The following is an 8,737-nucleotide window of genomic DNA, read 5'->3' on the forward strand; positions in this document are numbered from 1 at the left end:
TGGGAGGAGGGAATTAATTCTCTTCCCCTTGGAGTGGGGCCGGCTTAGGGACTCACCTCATAGGAATAAAGCAGTGTTTATCAACCTTGTTTTAAATTTTGCACACCCCCCCCCCCCCCCCCCGCCACCACCAAATAGCCTTTTAAATATTTTCCCTCCTTGCCCCCTTATATCCAATATTAAGAAGTAAGGGGTGCCTGGGTGGCTCAGTTAAGCGATCAACTTTGCCTCAGGTCATGATCTTGCGGCCCCGTGAGTTCGAGCCCAGCGTCGGGCTCTGTGCTGACAGCTCAGAGCCTGGAATCTGCTTCGGATTGTGCGTCTCCCTGTCTCTCTGCCCCTCCCCGGCTCGTGCTCTGCCTCTCTCACTCTCAAAAATAAAATAAACACACACACAATTTTTTTTTTTAATAAGGTCATGAGGACGGACCCTAACCCAGTATGACTGGGGTCCTTATCAGAGGAGGTTAGGACACAGACGCGCACAGAGGGATGATCGTGTGAGGACACAGGGAGGAGACGGCGTCTGTGCCCCCACGAGAGACGCCTCGGAAGGAACCAGACCAACTTGCCCACGGCTGGATCTCAGACTTCCAGCCTACAGAGCCGTGAGACAACACATGTCCGGTGTGTTAGCCGCCCTGCGTGTGCTCCTTTGTCGCGGCAGTCCTAGGAGGCTAACGTGGGGTCTGGACTCAATGCCACGTGGGGTCCTGGATTCAATCCTGGAACGGGAAAAGGACACCCGTGGAAAAACGTGAAACACAGACGAAGCCTTTTGTTTCGCTAATGGTATTGCACCAATGTTCCTTTCCTCTTTTTGACAAGTGACAGTAATTTAAGATGTTAACAGGAGAGGAAGCTGAGTTAAGTGTATACGGAACTTCCTGCACTATCTTTGCAATTAATCTGTAAATCCAAACGGTTGCACAACAGTGTGAATGTGATTGATGCTGCTGAGCTGTGTGCTTAAATATGATTAAGACGAAAAATTCTATGTTGTATGTGTGTCTTTTACCACAATAAAACAGCTCTGTCAAAAATCTACTTAGGATGTTTAGGGACGCCCGGGTGGCTCAGTCAGTTGAGCGTCCGACTTCGGCTCAGGTCACCGTCTCGAGGTTCATGAGTTCGAGCCCCCCGTCAGGCTCTGTGCTGACAGCTCAGAGCCTGGAGCCTGCTTCAGATTCTGTGTCTCGCTCTCTCTCTGCCCCTCCCCAACGCGTGTTCTGTCTCGTCCCTCTCTCCCAGAAAAAGAGAGAAACATTAAAAAGTGTTTTTAAAAATCTACTTGGGATTTTTATTGGGATGCTACTGAATTTATAAATTAATTTGGGAAGAATTAATATTCAAGAGTTTTTCTTATCTTGGGAAAAGGATGTTTTCCCTTCCTCATTCTTTTCCAAATGCTCATTGCTCAGACATAAGGCCACGCCCTTTATAGATCAATCTTGCTTCACCCTATAATGAATCCAGATATTACATCCCTAGGACCTTTGAGAAAAGTAAGCAGGGCTGCAAAATACTGTCAACTTTTCTTTTTTTTTTTTTTTTTTTTTTTTTCAACGTTTATTTTATTTTTGGGACAGAGAGAGACAGAGCATGAACGGGGGAGGGGCAGAGAGAGAGGGAGACACAGAATCGGAAACAGGCTCCAGGCTCCGAGCCATCAGCCCAGAGCCTGACGCGGGGCTCGAACTCACGGACTGCGAGATCGTGACCTGGCTGAAGTCGGACGCTTAACCGACTGCGCCACCCAGGCGCCCCTCAACTTTTCAATATGTATAGGTCTTACTTATTTTTATTTTCCTATTGCATCGGCACCTTTATTTTGTTCTTGATTGTTATCAGAAATGGTCCTCAGAATTCACAATTAAAGAAGACACTTCTTTCTTTTTAATTTTTTTTAACGTTTATTTTTGAGACAGAGAGAGACAGAGCGTGAACAGGGGAGGGGCAGAGAGAGAGGGAGACACAGAATCCGAAACAGGCTCCAGGCTCTGAGCTGTCAGCACAGAGCCCGACGCGGGGCTCGAACTCACGGACCGTGAGATCGTGACCCGAGCCGAAGTCCAACGCTTCACCGACTGAGCCCCCCAGGCGCCCCAAGGAAGACACTTCTAAGGCGCCTGGGGGGCTCAGTCGGTGAAGTGTCCAACTTCCGCTCGGGTCACGATCTCACGGTCCGAGTTCGAGCCCCGCGTCGGGCTCCGTGCTGACAGCTCAGAGCCTGGAGCCTGCTTCGGATTCTGGGTCTCCCTCTCTCCGAAAATAAATAATAAACATTAAAAAAAATTTTTTTAAAGGAAGACATGCTGTGGGTTCCTGGAAATTGCTGCTTATCAAATTATGGAAGTTTTATCCTGTCCTTTGTTTACTAAGCACAAATGCTTAGCTTTTTTTTTTTTTTCTTTTTTAATGAAGAGTGAGTGTTGAAAAGATATATCTTGTAGCGTGGAGGAGGTAAAAGGTAAATTGTGGAAGGGTACAAAACAAGGGCACCACTTACAGAAAGCTTCTGGATGTGTAAAACCACCCAATATATTGTCTAAATGCGCAGTTGAAGTGGGTTTTAACGTAGTAAACACCAAGTTTGAGATGGCAGTCGCCTCGGGGTGGGGGGAAAGAGAGAAGGTGCACAGGACTGCCGGTTACCATTTATTTACTATCCGCCCCCACCGCCCCGCTCCCACTGAAAAGTTTTTCCGGGCCTTTTGGATCGAAGCAGGAATTGACGTGTCGGGCAGGGTGGTCCCATCATCCTTCTGCTGGGACGAACGCCATGACCTCCTCTTTGATCATTCCATGTCTGGCCCTCACACAGAGCGTCCGGACTTTCTCATCCGATGCCGAAGCCCGACCTACTCGGCACCACACAGAAGTCCAGGCCATACATACCGGTGCTTGGGTCCCCACATCGACGCGCTCCTGGATCCCCACACCAAAGTTTCTCGTGCCGGAGAAGTTAGTATTTCTCAACTCATGCTCCCACATCTTTAGAACTTTCTCGGGGATTTCTTCAGCCTTGACCCCACGGACTGTGCAGTGCACGGCCATCTTTTTTTTCCATTTCTCCTGCTGTCAAAGGCTCTGACGGCATATCCAGCTCTGGAGAGCACGGCGGTCTGGCCTGTGCACTGCTCCAGCACCCTGGCCACCCCAGTCAGTCTGTCTCCCCTCTCCCCCCACCCGACCCCCCGACCACAGAGGATGAGAAGTTCGCACGTGGGATTCCCCTTTTCACCTTGATCCGCTACGGCGGGGATCAGGAAGAGAGAGCACAATTTATTTCCTTTTTTTTTTTTTTTCAATGTTTATTTATTTTTTGGGGGGACAGAGAGAGACAGAGCATGAACGGGGGAGGGGCAGAGAGAGAGGGAGACACAGAATCGGAAACAGGCTCCAGGCTCCGAGCCGTCAGCCCAGAGCCCGACGCGGGGCTCGAACTCCCGGACCGCGAGATCGTGACCTGGCTGAAGTCGGACGCTCAACCGACTGCGCCACCCAGGCGTCCCAATTTATTTCCTTTTAAGAGGATCCGAAATACGTGACCAAGTCAAAACCTGGTGAAGCCGAGTGGAGATCGCACGGGTTTTCATGTTTCTACTTTTTCTCTGCATACCTTTGTGTGTGTTCACGTTTTCTCATAATAAAAAAGCAAAGCCAAGACTGACAGCCACAGCCAATGCTTAACACAGCCTTTGCACTCAGCCAGGTTCCCTGGGGAGTGGCGAGCCTCCCGTCTCCGGAGAAAATGGAAGCCACAGAGTGGTCTTAGCCTTGGAGCTGAACCCTGGGACTTCTGCCTTCTTCCCACTTTATTTTTTACGTATTTCTTTTTTTTAAGTTTATTTATTCCGAGAGTGTGTGTGTGTGCTCACGTGCACATGTGATTGGGAGGGTGGGGGGGAGAAGCAGGAGAGGGAGAGAATCCCAAGCAGGCTCCATGCTGTCAGCATAGAGCCTGGAACGGGGCTCGATCCCATGAACTGCGAGATCATGACCTGAGCCGAAGTCGGATGCTCAACCGACTGAGCACCCCCAGGTGCCCCTGCTTAGTCCAAACCCCTGGTCCCTGCTATTTGAGTCCTTGTGTGGTCCAGCCCCAGACTACTGCCCCTGAGTTAGTCTCAGCCTTTCCAAGAGTCCCACTCCCAAACTCTGCACGTGCTAATATCACAGCGGGGACGCTCCTTCATCCACACATCCCCTCCAGAATAATTCTGGCTCCTCCAGACGTCACCACCTCCTCCAGGAAGCCCTCCCAGATCCTTTAGGCTGAGTCCGATGCCTCCAGTGGTCCTCACGTTCCCTGTGCTTCTGAGACTCATGACATTGTTTTCAAATCCCTGGTCACATGTTCTGCCTCCCCACCCCAACCCAGTGGGTCTCCCTTCCCTCTTCTGGGTCCAGGGCTCTTTGGGGTCTGGGTGGTTAAAGGTCTGTGGCCAGCCTCATGCCAGGAACCTCCCTTTCCTTTTAATTCCCCTTTCAGTGAATTTAGGGCATGGGACAGGGGTGGGTCGCCTTCTGGTTGCCTCGCTGGGCTGGACAGCTTCCCCTGGCTCCCCAAGGCAGCTTCAGCCCCAGCCACATACAAAAGAGACCCAACTTCCTGCCTCTTGTGCCTTGGCCGTGCCCTCTGCATGACAGACCCTTCCTTTTTCTCTCGCCAGTGGACGTGTCCTCGATGCCCACTTCCAGAAGGCCACCTCTGCTCCTCCAAACAGCATTCACTGTTTCTCCCTCCGTAAGGGCTGATGAATCAATCCTATCTACCCCCTTTCCCAAGAACCTTATTCGGATGATGTTGTGCAATCCTTTGCGGCTTTTTTTTTTTTTTTTTCCTGTTTCCTCCCACTGAGCCCACGCCCCTCCGGAGTACTGCTGTCCTGGAGAGCCCCAGAAGGAGGGTGTGCCCTCCCAGAGAGTTCTGCCCCACAGTGAAATCCTGCTGCTAAGTCAGCTGTCGGTGCCTGTTGACGCGGGCTCCGTTTCTGATGAGAAAGGAAGCACGAGCCTTGCATCTCGGAAGAAGGAGACTTCTGAGAAAAGCAGCAAGACCCTCCCGTTTTTTGGGAAAAGACTTCCTCGGTCCTGAACTGTCCTCTGAGCATTGCTGGCTTCTGACGCCTGACTTCTTCCCCGCTCTGTGTCATGGGCATCTACTCCGACCTCTGTGATGGTGTGTGACACACGTACTTAAACATCCGTACGTGGTGTCGTTGTGTGTGACTCACATCGATGTCACAGGACGGCGAGTCTCACGTGCTGCCTGGCGAGACCCTGGGTTACTGATATCCAGAGACTAGGTCTTCTCGTTCGTTTGCTTCAGAGTAGGTAGCCACCAAGTCTGACTTAGTGACAAGCACTCAGAGACACCATAAGGAAGATGGAAACACTAGCCATCACCCAGGAGATGATATTCGCATCTCTTATCCGTGATACATACAGACCTTCTGTAAACGGAACTTTTTTTTAATGTTTACTTTTGAGAGAGAGGGTGAGTAGGGGGCGGGGCAGAGAGCAGGAGACACAGAACTGGAAGCAGGTCCAGGCTCTGAGCTGACAGCACAGAGCCCGACGCGGGGCTCGAACTCGCAAACCCGCAGGATCATGACCTGAGCCGAAGTCAGACGCTTAACCGACTGAGCCACCCAGGCACCGCCCCGCCCCCCCCCCCAGAACTTCTATAAATGAATAAGAAAAAAACAAACCGCTTCCTGGAAACAATGGAGGAAAGATACAAACAATTTACAGGAAAGCGAAACAGAAGAACGTATCAACATCCAGCGGATACTCAAAATCTCGGGAGTTGGGAAACCATCTGAAGCCACAGTGAAATTCAATGAGAAGCAGTAAAAGTAGCTCCAAGTTTAAAGACTTTTTTGAACTAAGGAGCAGAGGGGAGAGAAGGAAAGAGGAGATAGAGAACAAGAGACTGAACATGAAGGAATTAAGGATTTCACTTGATAAATCAGTTTTTTTTTAAGTTTATTTTTTGAGAGAGAGAGAGCAGGGGAGGGGCAGAGAGAGAGAGGGAGAGAGAAAGAGAATCCCAAGCAGTCTCCAGCTCTCAGCACGGAGCCTGATGTGAGGCTTGAACTCACAAACCGTGAGATCGTGACCTGAGCTGAAATCAAGAGCCGGACACTTAACCAACTGAGCCAGCCAGGCGCCCCGATAAATTAGTTTTTAAAAACAAACACAAGACAGGGGCGCCTGGCTGGCTCAGTTGGTGGAGCATGTGACTGACCGACTCTTGATGTCCGGGTCATAGGTTCAAGCCCCACACTGGGTGTACAGATTACTTAAAAATAGTATCTTCTATTGGGGTGCCTGGGTGGCTCAATTGGTTAAGCGTCCGACTTCGGCTCAGGTCATGGTCTCGTGGTTCGTGGGTTCGAGCCCCGCATCGGGCTCTGTGCTGATGGCTCAGAGCCTGGAGCCTGCTTCCGATTCTGGGTCTCCCTCACTCTCTGCCCCTCCCCCGCTTGTGCTCTGTCTCTCGTTCTCAAAAATAAATAAAACATAAAAAGGAAAAAAATTTTTTTAAAAAAGAAACCCTTCCTACCTGGATTTTCCCCTCAAAGTTTTGCTTTTCAAATATGTAGGTTTAGAGCCATCTGGGCTGGGATTGGCTATCTTATTCACCATTCCACGGCCAGGACCTTCAACAGGGCATGATACACACTAGCAGTCAAATCTGTTGAATGAATTAATGAGGGGCTGCTGTGTGTGACCTACGAGGATGAGTACCAGGGATGGGGGTGGGGGTAGCAGGCCACTTGCTGGTAGAAGGACTGGAATCTTCTTCCTGCAAAGAAACACAGCATTGGCCTGCGGGTATCTGGGCCCAGAAAGGCTGTCTGTATCACTCACTGATCAGACCACGGGAACCAGGCTTCAGTAGCACCACCATACGTCTTGGAGAGAAACTGTGCAGGAGGGGACAGATAAGCCAATTTCCATTTGAGGGGAAAGGCCGTTCTGTTCCCTCTCCTCGGACATTTGGTTTTTCGGGCCCCTACAAATTCTTGGACAACTCAAGAGACAAGAGAGAAAATCTGAGCTGCCTGCTAATAAGTAAGGGAGAAAGCCACTAATTAGAAAAAGAAATGAATTTATGGGACATTTTATTCTAGTAATGTAGTAACTGGAATTCTCGGTTTCATGTCTGACTTCTATGACAGCTAAAATTTTGGCTTCGTATTCTTGACTGTACTCCCAGCTCCCAGGCCCTAGGAGTCGTTAAATGGGTGTGTGTTACGTAAAAAAAGAGTAAGTCTGTGGGTTTTTCCTTGCTCACCGCACCCTAGCACGTTCCTGTCTCCACGGGGCTCCCTCTGGCTGGCGTGTGTTTCTTCCAGTATGTTCAGGGCCATTCCCTCACTTCATTTAGATCTCTGCTTCGATGTTTCCCCTTCTTTCCTGGCTTTATTGAAATAAGGTTCACATGCCACACAATTCTCCCTTACCATTCAGTGGTTTTTATTATATTCACACGATTCTGCATCCGTCACTACAACCAAAGTAAGAACATTTCATAATCCCCAGGTCCCATGTACCCGTGGGCGCCTGGTAGGCTCACTCTTGATTTCAGCTCAGGTCATGGTCCCCAGGTCATGGGATCGAACCCTGCCTGCATCAGGCTCTGTGCGGAGCCTGGAGCTTGCTTAAGATTCTCTCTCCCTCTCCCTCTGCCCCTCTCCCCCATTCACACACTCTAAAATTTTAAAAAAAAAATGAATGAATCTATAAAGAATTCATGTACCCTTTAACCATCACCTTTTTTCTTTTTAAGATTTTTTAACGTTTATTTATATATATATATGTATTTTTTTTTTTTTTTTTTTGAGAGACAGAGACAGAGCATGGGGGGGGGGGCGGAGGGGCAGAGAGAGAGAGAGGGAGACACAGACTCTGAAACAGGCTCCAGGCTCTGAGCTGTCCGCACAGAGCCTTGACGCGGGGCTGGAGCCACCCAGCGCCCCAACCATCACCTTCTAGTTTCCCCCATCACTCCCAGCCCTAGGCAACCACCAGTTAAGTTTCTGTTTCTATAGGTTTCCCTATTCTGGACACGTCATAAAAATGGAGTCACACAATCTGTGGCCTTTTGTGTCTGGCTTCTTTCATTTTGCATGTTTTCGAGGTTCATCCACTTTACAGCACCTATCGGCGCTTGGTTCCTTTCTAGGGCTGAATAATAGTCCCCATCGAATGGATATACCGCACTGTATTTGTCCATTCACCAGTTGATGGACATTCCGCTCAGTTCCGCTTTTTGGCTATTCGGAGCCATGCCGCTGTGAAGAGGCATCCCCAAGGTTTTGTGCGGACGTGTTTTCAATTCTCTTGGGTAGATACCTAGGAGTGGAATTGCTGGGTCCCCGGCGCATATTTGTCCATATGTTTACGGTCTTTCCTTTCCCAAGATTGTGATCTCCATAAAAACCGATATTGTTGCCCATTTTGGACCTTGCTGAATCTCCAGTGCCTAGAAAGGCGGCGTCTGACAGAGAGCAGCTCGCGAGGCACGTGAGCAGGCGTCCCAGAGGCCGCAGGAAGCTGGACGTGGCCACTTCCGTAAACGCACCCCCAGAAATCCACAAGATCCCGGGTTCCGTGAGGAAGCGGTTGGAGCAGGGAAGCCCTGGCACTGGGGGAAGCTGCGGGGCAGAAGCCAGATGGCCGCCCCCGGGCCTGAGCGGGGGCCGAGGTTCTGGAGAGTCAT

General features: G+C 50.1%; 1 pseudogene; it reads right to left on the minus strand.

Moving 5' to 3' along the window:
• Window positions 1-719: 719 nt before the first annotated feature.
• On the minus strand, window positions 720-8,737 carry LOC115527536 (annotated as a pseudogene).

The sequence above is a fragment of the Lynx canadensis genome, chromosome A2 (assembly GCF_007474595.2).
Source record: "Lynx canadensis isolate LIC74 chromosome A2, mLynCan4.pri.v2, whole genome shotgun sequence".
NCBI lineage: Eukaryota > Metazoa > Chordata > Mammalia > Carnivora > Felidae > Lynx > Lynx canadensis.